We start from the raw sequence: 14478 nt of genomic DNA, 5'->3' as shown, positions 1-14478 counted from the left end.
TATTAGGTCAGCATTTCTGCTCTAAATCGCTATCTTCGGTGATAACCAAAGCTAATAAGTCATTCTTATATATGTATTCCAGGCTGAAGTTTAGGAAACCAATTTCAGTCTAAATTTAACACAGGTCTTCTATCAAGTTTGTTTAAGTATTTTGGATTTTCAGTGGGTAATTTTTATGCTGATATTGATGCTATGTACATGAAATCAACAGGGGAAGACAAGGAAACCAAGGTACTTTGTATTCTGAATTGAAGTTACCCATTTTTCTCTGCTTTTCCAAAGCTTTGCTAGTCAGAAATACCAGAATACTGATCTTTTTGATCAGTGGTAAAATAAGTATCTCTTCAAAGTCTTTTCATCTAGCGTACTGGCTTTTTCTGGAAGACAGGTTATTGGAAATTGTGTAGTCATTACCAGGTGACATTAAATGGCCTTGTTATACACCAAGTCAGATTAATTATTCCTTCTGGCTTTAGAAATTAATCAAAATAGGAATGAAGGGCAAATTTCAAATATGTATTTTGGTTTATGATTTTTATGTTTATAGTATGTTGATCATCCTATACTACAGAAGAAAGTGAAATTCCTTCATATTTTGCAGGATTTGTGAACCTTGGGAGACCAAAACATCAGAGGTTCTACCTCTGCCTCTAACTGTCACACTGTTTTGTAGTGGCTAATTTTTAATAATATAAAAAACAATACTGTTTTATGGGGAAAATAAGAAAATATTATCCAGACACTTGTTCTAGGTTTTGTTTTAAATACAGAGTTAAATACAGGTTTTACAAAGTCAACTTCTGATTCAGTTACATTCAGTTCAATAACTGTGTCTTTAGGTTTAAGACTGTATTCTGAATCCTCTTAAATCAGTGGAACCCTTTTATGTCAGAGATTTAAACAACAGTTCAGGTTTTACATGGTGTATCAAAAAACAAAATGTGACACACTATTTCATGGGGCACTTTTTGTGACAGAGGGAGAGTGTCCAAGAAGAGGAAGTGTCCCCAAAATACCCTGTGTCCAACCAGTGGTCTTGTAAATTAGCAGAGTGCAGCTCAGTCATCATAACCACATCAAGACACACAGATAGTATCACACTATAGCTTATAATGTCAGAAAAAAAAAATTATAAAACATGGTCTGCTTCTTCCCAAGAAATAGTCAATTAGTTTATAAACTGCAGAAATGAGATATGAAACTAAGTCAATGATGTATCAAAACCTATAAGAAAATATGACACTATGCACCAAAATGTGAAGTTGTGATTACTTCCTGCAGCTATGCTCTTTGATAAAACTGTGGGTAAGTAATTCACTGTTGACTGTTAAAATACCTTATCATATTTACTAGCACAGCCAGGCAGATATATGTAGCAGGCATGTGGGAATGGAAAGGAAGGAAAAAAGAATACTGCTCAATATTTTAAATGTTCAAATCATTTATTGAAAAAAAATAATGGTTTCAAAATTCAGAAAAAAAAACAAACTTCTTTTCCCCCACTCCTGACAGAGGAAGAGATTTGGCCCCTCTCGCTTTTCTGTCATTGCAAAAGTGACATGTCCATTCAATTGAGTTTAAGCCACAAGCCCTACACTCTGACAGCGCCTGTCCTTGTAGGCAGATTTTTGTGCTCCAAACAAGCCGTCACTTTGAAGTCCACCTCTCCCACAAGACCCTGTCAACAAACATACACTTTACCAGCCTACAGAGAGACTTATTTTTTTTTCAATTAATCATCCTGCAACTACTAGAAAACTACGTTCCTTCAAGGACTGATCTAGGGGATCACCCCTTCTCTACCTTGTGGTACCACAAAGAGATAGAACAGTGAAACTGCCAAAGGTATCCAGCTGAAAATACAATTGAAACAGACAGGGGAAATAAAGGTAGAAAACTCAGCATTCACCCTTTCTGATCTCATAAGTGGAAGTACCTCCACAGAAAAGAGTTCATATTTTCTTTACCTTGTATGTCTTTTCATTCCCTCCCCCCCTCACACAAGAACATACCACAAACAGATTTGATAATTTTTAAAATCCCAGTATTTTTTTTAATCAATCATTTCTTTATTTAGTAAGGAGAAATCTGAATTTTCCTTGCCAGCAATTATTTGACAGGATGACATTCTACTGACAAATAAAAATGGAGAATGGTATTCCCTCCAAAGAAACATATTCTTTACTAGATATTTTTAAGGAAATTAATCTTGATCATCAGTCTGTATGATGACTGAAAAGTTTTATACAATTCTTTTTATAAATTTATGAAGGCCTCTGTTCTCATGTAACATAATTGTTCCATTTTTATTACTATATTGCAATGATGGAGTTATGATCTTTATAGGAATATACTAATAGAAAAGCTGTTGATGACATTCTTTAAAATGCACTTAGAATAGTTAGAGGATTTCCTCTGAATCAGTGTCCATTAACTTGAGAAAAACAACCCTTCAGGATACAAAATACATCTCCTGGGTTAGGAGTCTTGAAGAAGAGAGAGTATTCAGGGATTTGGAGAACTAGAGCAAGCAACATCTGCTATAATGGGCCTCCTGCATAAGGCCTGAGGGACCTGTGTGCTAGCGTGAGTGACCACAGTACAACCGCATGTGTACAATAATGGTGCTGGAGTACCCTGGGTATGCCCGGTTCCTGCATACAGCTCCTAGGTACACATAGCTAGATACCCTTTGGTGGGCATGAAGAAAGAGATAATATTCCTATCCATCAGAAAAACTTACAGTTTTGCTACTGCAGATGCAAGTAGCCACCACGTAGAGAGAGGCTGAACCTCTCCACAGATGGGAATCCTGCACTGCATGCCATAGCTGCCTAACTGGTGTCTGCCTGATACTGCATAAAAGTTGAGTTTCCACCATCTGAGGTAAAATAAGGTTGGTTTGCTAGCCATGTTTTTCTTCCTATTTGCTACCTATTCTACTTGCTGTTCTGTTTTTCTTACTGAGACCCAGAAAGAACCCTGCTCCTCCTCATCCCAGTGCAGAACAGTACCTCCAGAGTTTCAAAATAAGATTATGCACCCAAAACTAGCTAACAGCCAGTTCTCAAACCTTTGTAATAAGCCTCCAAGTTTGGAAAAAGACATTCAGAGACATCTTTGGTGACCTTTCTGGGAAGCCTAGAAAGCACATGAGTTGACTACAGAATGCCAGCTGGTCCCTTGGGAAAGTCTGTGATTAAATGTTGAGTGAGAAAGGGAAGAAAAAGGGGTAGCCTTGGATTCATTATTTCAACTCATGACATAGGCAAAATAGGGCAGAGCAGGCAGGTGACTTCCCAGATGATACTTTCTAGCACAGCAGTTAAAGGACAAAAAAAAAAAAAAAGAAAACAATCTCAAAGGAACACTGGACAAAAAAATGTCCTTTTTCAACATTCTATTTCATCAATGTCACTCCATGACTGATACGTACCATAACAAGGAAGAGTTGAGTATGAGGTGTGCAACGAAGATCCTTTCTTTGTTATTTTAAAGTAGTTTTAGAATGGAAAAGGGCAAGGATAGCATAATACTTCACCAGTGGATCCTGATGAGGAAAAAAAAGTGGGGAGGGGGGAAAAGAATCTGTATTTTTCCAGCTATTTATTTGCCTTTTAATTTTTCTAAATTATCTAAATTCAGGTTAACTGCAAAAACAGAAAAAGCAGCTACTACATTGATTTTTGTCTAGACCAGCAATAGAAAAATGCAAGTCCAGACAAAATCTTGGACTGACTAGATTATATCTTTATGAGGAAAAATGAAATGAGCAGTGCCCTGTATTGTGTAGATTAGTGATACAGGAAGAGTGGAAACACATTGTGACCCAGGAACGCAAAGCTTTAAGTTCAAAGGTATAAGGTGCCTAAATCCTATCTAAAGCAAGGTTAATTGTTTAAACACTTCAAGGATTTAAGCTTGAGAGTCCAAAAGGAAGGCTACATCTATTTGAGGGGATAATAGATACATTTACTTCTGAAAGCAGTTCCAGTTATTTTAACTCAGCCAAGTCCCAGACACATAGGTCTAAATAATGATTCTTCTTCTCAAACCAGGACTAAACCAGCAATTTTCATTGTGCAGGAGCTTTAGTTGCTTGATAGCTACAGAGAGATGTACTAGGTGTTCATCAGGTTTTACCCCATCCTTTGAGATGTACATGGGCCAAAGTTTCTGTAGTAACCTGAGGCCTAACTTTCCCAATATGCTTCTTTTCTAACATACTTTATTACATGCATCAAAAAAAATTCCAATGGCAGATTTTGCATTTAGTTGCAAATTTTCCAAACTTTTAGAGTAGGAAGTTTCAAGACCCTTGTTTTGAAATAACACTTATGTTTAGGAAAATGCCTTTTGCTCTCTGACAAAGAGCTGTGTTTCTCAGCAAGCCAGAGCCATGATGGACAGTACTTATCCACAGTCTTCAGGAAAGGATGGTCAAACAGCTGTCTTTGTCTGGGGTCTGGCATCAGGTCAGAACTTGGACTCGCCCCAGCTGTCACAGACAGAGGCACCTCCACACATTCTTTTGTCTGAGGAAACACTGAACACCAGTGAAATGTCTGGAAGAGGGACTTCCAGTCCTGTTGCCATACACAACCAGGTGCATAATACAAGACATCATTATAGATCTTAATTTGATAAAGGATCACCCTAGAAATATCTCTGTGCACACACATGTAAGTTTCAGTTCCCTCCATCTCCAGTGACTTTTGGATTGATTAGCTGGTGATTCAGCCAACTTACCTAAGAAGTGGGAAAAGATATATATTCCAATAAATTAAGTGGGCCTGCAGAATGTGTTACATTATCGAGTCATGCCATAGTAGAGATTCTGACAAAGTATATACACACATAGGAGAAAACACAAACAAGCTTCAAAAGCAAGAACCTTTCTGTTAGAGCTCCCACCATTTGGCACCTAAAACCAAAAGAATACAGAAAAGGTCTAAGAATGAGTTTTACAGATTTGTTACTCCCAGAACTACTTGTTTCTTTTGCTATTCCATGGCATTTTTTGTATTTCAAGGTCTGTGGCCCTTCCTCACTGTTAAGGTGGTAGGACATTAATTCTAGACAGACCATAGATCATTTCCCTTCTGAAGCTGTTAAATATTATTTCAGATTAAACATTAATCATGAACTCTGAAACTTATTTCAAGGGAAAAATATTTTTTCTGGTTTTTACACCTCATTTCCTCCCTTCAAAGGAAAGAAAAATCTGCTATCTGGTTTATCGGTCCTGGAATAAGAGATACACTGATGAATCTGAAACAACATTAAATATTAATTTCTATCTCTATATGTTCCAGTTTAAACATTTACTTACAGTGTGTTTATCAAGAAAAGGAAAACAGTCTATTTCTAGATACCGTGATACAAACTGTTAACAGATAACAAAAAGTTAACAAAATAAGATCAAATTTTCATTCTATAATAATAAAAAATAGAGGTCCTTTTGAACTACAAATAGAAAAGTAAAATGGGGATGATGTAATTTGCCTTTGCTTTCCCATAATCTCTTGTCTGTAGCCTTCCAGCAGACAACTAGTAATAACCTGAAACAATTTTGCTGTTAGATTTTCTAATGCCTCATACATGTTAATGAGGATCCAACATATATTCTTGTTTTTCCTGTTTATGGACACACAAAAAATTATTCCCTTACTTGTCATTTCAAATGATGGCATCTATCTTGATCTGTTAAAAAAGGTGATCTGAAACCTTCCTGGGCCACACACACCCCTGCCTGCAGGGCTGGTGTCTGATTTCAGGAGCATTCCGCTAATTGGGAATGTAATCAATACTGGTTACTAGGTGTTTACAGGTCATGCTGCAAAGAAAATCACAAGGAAGAGAATATCCTTAATTATAATATTAAAAAAATCATCTTTTAAGGCCATTGCAAATTACATTTCTTCAAATATTTTTAAACCACAAGAGAAGAAATCCAGCTATTCAGAACAAAACTTAACCCCAAACAGTAACATAGCTACCAAATAGTCCTTTTTAAGTACTGAACTAAAATGGGCTAGTTCTGGATCATTTGTTGCACACATCAACTGTTGGCAGGAAGCCAAATTGCTAGCATTTTACACATTTAAAAGTAAATATTTGGGGGTTTTCTAGATGGCTTAAATTAGAGGAAAGGATTTCCAGTAGACAATATTCTGCTTTCTTCAACTGGAAGAACTATAGGATTAGTTACAACTACAGATAATCTATAAGGCAGTGCCTTTTCATACCGTTCAAACACATTTTCTTGAGAAAAGGTTTGTTACCTTAAGCTTTCTGTGGATAGAGCCATATGGACCCACCAGTCTCAGACTGGAAATCCTGGCGGCAGTATCTCATTTACTACTCATGTTCAACTGACAGACCCAACTGTGTTTGTCATCAATATGCCTTTTCTTCCAAGAGCCTATGACAGCAGATGAATTGAAGTGACCCCCAGCCAGCTTCTCCAAAACAAAGCATTATTCACTCAAACACAGAGAAAAGGACTTAAACAAACAAAAGACCCTTACCTCAGCCTTCATCTTTCCATCTGAGCCTCAGTAAATTCTACTTTATTCTGGTACTTCCATCTCCAGGTTAGGTGGGGGTAGGTGAGGCTGTTTTATTTCAGCTTGCTTATGTGCCCCTCAGAGTCAGTCATCATCTCCCCCCTGTGCAGCTGCTGACAGCCCACTTAACCTCCCTTCTTCCCTTGAATCAGCATCTGAAAAGTTTTAGTGTCCTTCTTGGGCCTGGCAAGAGTAAACTTGCCCACCAATTTGGTATCTGGCAGAGGCAATTTCCTATTCAGAGTTTTCCTATTAGTTCTCACAAGGACCTTGAACATTTTCCTCAGACTCTCACTATTTTATTTCATGTGAGCTTCCCTTTGCAGTCAGGCAAGACAGTAACAATTAGCAAAAGTTAGGTGCATATGGTATTTGTTAAAAATATGCATAGCTCCCACATCATCTACAGCAGCAGAAAGAACTTAGTGGAGTGACAGCCTCATTACCTGTCACTGTTTCAGGGTTTAATTGGTCACAAGAAAATTGTATTTACTATTCAATGTCTTATATATAGAGACAGATATATATTTAGTATGGTTTTTGATATACTGACACTTTTGATTCACCCTACAACATAGGCATGTTTTCTGTGAATTCAGTAGTAATAGCTGCAACTAATAGATTTTAAGTACCAAGTTTTCCATAAAATAAACCACAAAACATTTCTAAAAGTAAGTGAGACTGGGCTACTTTTCAGATACATGGTACCCTAGGGCAAGCAGAGGTAAAGCTCATCCCTACCTATCCATGTCTCTGAGCTTCAGCTGCTCAGAGCTCCTCTTCATTCTCCTTCATACTGTTACATATGATAGGCTTCACCTGCTGAATCTGCAGTAGTTTCTCAAAAGTACCAAGATCCTCATGTGAGCACTGTTTAACTAGGTGCTAGAGAAATCACCTGGAAATACAATATGGAGCATGAAGTCTCTTAAGTGTGTGATGGACAAGATCAGTTATAGTATAAGCCATTTTACATCCAGCATTCCTTACTCTGTTCAGAGAGATAAGGGTAGGTGGCTTAACATGGTGAGTTTTGGTGTTGCTTGCAGGTTTTTGCTATTCAGACAAGAAGGGGCAAGCTTGTTATCTTCCCAAATGTAAAATACCATCCCTTTCTGTACATTTGTTGGTCTGTAAGTGCTAAAGTGGATCACAGCCAGAAGAGGACGAAAACTGTCCAATTGTGCAAGCTTTCCATTTTCTTGCTTTTGTGCAGTTATATCAGATATGCAGCGAGTTTGCCTGCTATAAAGCCAAGCTGAGCATGTACTAAACTGTTTGGAAAATATACATTGTTCAAATAATTTGAAAAGCAACTGATTGCTTAATGCATGGCAAGCTGCAGTTACTTTTATCATATGTACACCATCACTAAAATCAGTCATGAAATGTGTTCAAAGGCTAATTTGAAGCAAACCTTTCTCACTGCACTGTATTGTTAGATTACCACATGCCACTAATACCAGCTTTCTACCACTCTAGAACCTCTTTCAGATGCAAAAAAGACTGCAGCTCCTGGGTGCACACTCTTCTAGTGGGCTTCCTGGGAGGAGCCCTTGTGACTCCCTTCTGTGTGTCCTGCGAGAGAAGGGGCAGAGCTGCAGGCACCAGAGCTGGCTGACAAGGAATATTGTTTGCAAGTATTCAGTTAAGAATGTGGCTGCCTTAAAGAGAAATATTCTGTCACAACTCCCATCAGAGACTGATGCACTGAAAGCTGCTTAGGAATTCAATAATGAGTACATTGTAGCTGCCCTCCTTTGTAATACTTCAGTACAATCTGCAGGTATGACTGGTGCTGACATGCAGTGCACCATCCTCATCTGAGCAGCCTGCTCTGTTGAAGGTGAAGCACTGCATGGTAACATCAGCCTCCCCTGATAATGCTTCTGAATGAAAGTAACCACAGGGCATATTATTACATTATTTGGGCAGCTTTGGTGTTGTGCTTTGGTCTTTTTGTTCTATCTCCAATTATTAAACAGAATGGTTCCTGATGCTTGATGTTCAGTGAGAGGAAGGAAAAGCATTCCGCAAGCTTACATCTGTTAATTCTACTTTCTAATGGATAAAGCTTAGCTGTATGATTGTAAAATTAGGTAAATTCCAGATATTTCACACAAAAAAATATATTCTTAGCACTGTAATTTAACATCCAGGCACTTGCGCTGGGACAGTAGGTTAAACTAATTTTGCCATTTGATTTAAGGTTTTTCAAAACCTGTATGTAGTATTAGTTTACTTTTCCAACCAAACAGTCTTTGCCAGAAGAAACAGACAATCTGGTAACTGGAAGCAGATCTGACAGTGACTCAAAGCCTAAACTGTGAAGACAAAAATACTTCCTATGGTTAAACAAAATATTATTGCTGTTACTGTACAGTGCTAAACAATTATTAACAGGCACTATCCCAACACACTAAGAACTGACATGACCGTTGCACCCATGCTAAAACCTGATTGCTAGAGTTTGAATAAAAATAAAAATCCACTTGATTTCTGTTGGAATGTGGATGTTTACTTTTAAAGTGTTTGGAAATAGTAAAGTATTATAAACATTATGAGTGTGAAGAAGGTGAGCTGGAATAAACCTGTTAGAAACTGAGAAGTGACAGAGACCATTCAACTGAGAATCAGAGCAAGACAGTTTGCAAGTGGTTGCTACTCCTTCCATTTAAGGCCAGACATTCCCAGCAAGCTATTCAGTTGTATTCTTCTACATAAACTCCAGGAGACAAAATGACAAAATACCACCAAAAAACTAGACTGGGTTTTCATCTTGCCAAACTTGAAAGACTGAGAAAGTTCACAACAGTCTGTTCAGACCTGACCGTGAGATAATATTTATTTTCTAAATACACTTGAGTTTGCTTGTCTTGACTTGTTATCCTGAGGCTATATATATATACATTAAACCAAACAATGCCAGGGCCCATTCCCTGGCTCTGAGGTCAATGGCATAGTCTAGTGCCTGCCATTCTGTAGCTTCCTACCAGGCATGGTCCATGGTTTCTGTTAATTTCCAACACTTTTCCCAGAAGTTACTTGAGAGAGTACAAGCTGGCCAAACTCAGAATACAAAGGGTTTTTTTCTAGCACCATCTCTGTGTGGATTATTTTCTTCCAGTGCCTGGATCCAAGTCCTAATACCTTTCATGTAATGCAATAAGCCTAGCCTGAAAGCTCAAGAATTGTTTTGTTTTGCTGGTGGTTGCACATTTAACCTCATCTCTTGTTCTTTAAATAGGAAAAAGTCTCATGAATGCTTTTAGATGTTTTCTTTTATGAAGACTGTGTTTGGTGTAGTGGACTGGGTCTGAGCTGATCTGTAAGAGGACACTTTGGTACATCATGAGCATTAAATTCCCTAGCTATCCATATTGATTAGCTTGAAGGAACACTGATCCTTTCCCTAAAGAGCAAGTGGAAAAACTTAAAATACAATCCCTTTCCAGGGGAATTTGCCAGTGACTGAGTTGCACATAAAGTATACATCACACCACCATCATCACAGCCATATTACAGCTCGGCAGCAGTAGCTAAGCTGATGTTCATAAATCTCCAGCCACATGTAACCGCATTTCCTGGTCTGCCCTGCTGCCATGATAGCACCTGCATGTATCACGGAAGAGATGTCAATCACACCAAAGAGCCCCTCACTGATGAAGTGTGCCCCCATGAGCACACTCACAATCTTGGATAGAGATCAGCCTGGACAGGTCAGTGTAGCTGTCTAATCCATCTCCCACTTTCAGGGATGGGGTGTTGGGTCCCAGATCTGTCTCTGCCAGGTGAACACCAAAGGGCACAATAGAAGCCTGAGATGACAACAAACAATGACAGAAGTTTTCTGGCCAGGTATACCTGCCCATTCATCTTGGCTGCAACCAGCTTTTGTCAGCCCAGCCTACTCTGCTTTACCCTTCACAAATATGGGACTGACAAGCTCAGGTTCAGATAGCCACCACTTCTATTCTGCCAGTTCTCAGAAGCACCTGAAAGACAATATTAGTGAGGGTACAAAACTGCATGAAACAGACTATTCTCACACTTCTGTATACTCCTGCTTCCTCTACAGTTCAGCCATTGCCCTTTACAAAATCCCAGGCCATCTTAAACCAGCTCACCTCTTTTCCACAAGCCTTGGTAAGCTCCTTCATTAGCATCTGACAAGTATTGCACTTAAAGTCTGCTTCCCAGAAAGCACCAGCAGCAACACTCAGGTACCAGGCTCTTAAACATCTTACAGAATTAGATTGGAAGCAGGTGGAGGAAAATATCTGGCACAAGCCACAGGACAAGAATTTCTCTCTTTATATGTAATCACCTTTGAATATTTAGATTTGGTGAAGCCCTTTGCTTCCAGCTTCCTGAAAAGCCCATTAAGTAATCATCAGTCCTGCAAGAGTGTTTATTGCTTTCTGGACTGGTATGTCAAATAGCTATATGAAGTGGTCCCAGTCACATGGCACTGACACTTCACCATGCCATTTCCAGCCTCATCAGAGATGGACTGTCTTCTAAAGAAATGTGACATCTTTCCATTGCCCATTCACTGTAGAGGATTAGTGGGTCAAACTGCCAGTAGTCAATCAGTATCTGTGAAAAGCAGTGAAAACACACATACATATGGATTTGCAGCTCAGTTTTTCCACCCGCTATGTAACAAGTATAACTAAAGGGAAATGAAGGAAGCTGTACCAGTTTAATCATACTCATAAACTGGACTATCAGTCTTAAGAACTCAGTCTTAAGATACCAAGGTAGAACTCAGGCAGTAACCCAGATTTTAGCATTGCTGCTGGGAGCTCAAGTAGATGACACAACAGTCTATTCTGGATTTAAAATCTATGACTATTAATGAAAACAAACATATCTGCTATTTCATCATCTATCTTCCAAACCATGTAAACAGCATCTTAGGAACTAATGGCAAAGTTCATTCTGGAAAGAGTATATGCAGTTCACATGAGAACAGAAAGAAAGCCAACCATTTAAAAGCAGGACTTGCATTTGTTCACAAATATCAACAATGCATTTTTAACATATAGCATTTTTTAATATGTAATAACCATGTATTTTTTTTGGGGGGGGGGGGAAGTAAAAGAAGCTTAAAAGTTATAAAATAATTGTAAGACTTTTCCTTAGTAAGCAAGGAAACAAGCATAGCTAAGAAAGGCTTGTCAGGGAGCATCAGGAGCAGATGGCTTGCCCAGGGAAGGGAGGCCAGGAGCAACCCCCACGCAGGCAGGGCCAAGCCCTGGCAGACGGGGCACAGTCCCATGGCAGTGGAGCCAGGCGAACAGGTCAGGGTGATGGCAGCAGCAGCTTCTACTGACTGTCCAGTGATCTTTCTGGCAAAAGCAAGGTAAGAGTTGAATCCAAGGTTAATCCACCAAATGCAAACATGGCTGAGGACAAGCAGAGCCACATCAGTAGTGCAAGTGCTTTCAGGGCCCTGGCAGGAAGAGATTCTCTGTTAAAATATTCTAGTTTTAATCTAATGCAATCTGAAATGAGAAAGACTTCGGCTTCCTTCAGTGTTTGTGATAAAGATTCTAGTTTGATTTCACAACTGCGATAATTTATTAGGATTAAGGAACTGTAATTTCCACATTGGTTGCTCCTCATGCAGACCAATGGATTCAGTGCCTGTGTTTTGCAGCTGACTAGCAGCTGACTGAGACCAAAATATTGTTGTTTCCTCAAGACAGCACTAGGTACATCCAGGCTGACTTCTATTTTGCATATTTTTGCAATGTTACAGCCAATGTCAAACAAGATAATTTGAAACACACGTGTTAAAGTATGTTGCAATGCATTACTTGCTATCACTGATCAAATGCTCCTTGTGATTTCCAATATGGCCCTTACACAGCTCATTCAGTTGCTTCTCCAGGATACTCGAGCAAGGTGGAATGATAACTATTTGCCAAATGAAATGTGAAGAAAAGAACTTTGGCAGTTCTAAAGGTGCACAGATATCTCAATTATCAGTAATAATAATACCTTTACAAAAGACTATGCAGAGTGAATAAACAAGAGAGGTCATATTTATTGCTGAGCTGTACTGTCACCTGATAACTGTAAACTTTCATCATAACTGGCATAAATATGATACCTCTTTGAAACACATCACAAGCCTGATTCCAGATATTTCTAGTCTATTTCTAGTTTATATCCTTTTTAACTGTCAGTCTGAAGCAGAAGCTGAAAGAAACATCCCCTAAAGTCTTTTACTACCAGATACATAAAGGACAAGTAGCCTGAGGCTTAAAATTTTTCAAGCTTTTAAATAATTTTTTTTCTCAATTTAGAATGAGTGTGTGCCTTTTCTGTGGCAATTCAGAAGCAAATAGTCCTGAGTTCAAACTGTGACTTTTCAGATTAGATCTGCCTGATAAAAATTTGTTGGGATGAAATGGAATTCATTTGCAGTAGATGATAACCCAAATTGACAGAAGTAAGAATGTTGACAAAGGAAAAGCAAATTCCAGGCATTCAAAAATCCCAAACATGGCAATGTGTCAAATGAAATGTCTTTATTTACAGTCGATACACCTGACTGTTTTGTTCAGTGACAAAGTATCAAAGGGATTATCCAAAAAGCAATCAGACAGCTGGGCTGTTCCACTTCTAAATCCTACATTCTCTTTAAAAAACACCATCAGTCAGCAGACAGAGAACAGAAACCAAGAACAGAGCCAAGAACCTAAGAGTCAGTAAGGGCCAGCTATAATACGTGGGCAGCTCCTTCTGAAATTCATGGCTTTATTTCTGTGGTCAGTGTTTCAAACACTAGTCATGAATTAATAAACACTGATGGCTCCAGCTTCCTCGCCACACAGATCTTCCTGCAGTATTTAACTGAGTGGGGAGACATGGTAGGGAACACATAATGGCTTTCCATAACTGGACATGAGCAAGAACAACTGTGTTCATCTGTTAATTAATCCTTAGAGCACAGTGAATAATTCAACATGAAGTATTTGTTTGACAGGTCTATTCTTTTACTGAATGCCTTGTTGAGAACAGTTATGTCTTCCTCAAGTTCATTTTGTTTCCAAGGGTGGAATGACCATGAATAACTGAGCCCATTCATTCATTACTTTACTGCTGAAACATGAATTATCTTTGTTTCAGGTTTATTTGTTGGGTTAAGGCAAATGGAATAAGTAAGCAAAGTCTTCCCATATAAGGGTTTTTATGCATGAAAGTTTTTGACACAAATGTCATGAGACTTATCAAGCATCAGAATTGAAGATCATCTCTGTCATTAAATACATCAGTCTGGAACTGAAAACTTGGAAAGCAGGGAGGCTACTAAAAATTTACCATCAACTTAGAAAAATCACCCATCTATCACAAAAATTATATATTACAGTGTATAAAAATCTGAAAATTGTGAAGATTATGAAGTATTTTCTCATTTTTACAGCCTGTGTACCTGCTCATTTGACATTCCCTGCTGGATATCCAGTTTTCCCTTGCTGTTTTGATGGAATTGACACCATGCAGATGCTGTGGGAGGAAAATAAATAGCACGTTTTTAAAACATGTTTTTGTGAATGTAGTACTAAAATAAAATATCAGTCAGAACATATCAAGTACTTCTTAATTTGTTCAGTTAACCATATCACTGTGAGGATAGCTATTTAATAATGACATAGCTACTGTTGTAACCCAGTACAACAGTAACCTATTTCAGATTAAATTACATGGCTGAACCACAGAAAAACATCATACAGCTAAGAGTTCTCAGTGGTTCACCATGTTGATCCAACCATCTGAAAGTATAGTGAGATCTGTGCTCATGAAATCATAAAGCAAAATGTTATTTATATTACTGTACTGACCAGTGTGCTGCTCACTGTGACACATTCGTTGTGCTGCTGAAGGTTAAAAATGA

Source organism: Falco rusticolus, chromosome 6 (genome assembly GCF_015220075.1).
Source record: "Falco rusticolus isolate bFalRus1 chromosome 6, bFalRus1.pri, whole genome shotgun sequence".
Lineage (NCBI taxonomy): Eukaryota > Metazoa > Chordata > Aves > Falconiformes > Falconidae > Falco > Falco rusticolus.
Note: the sequence above shows the minus strand (reverse complement) of the source record.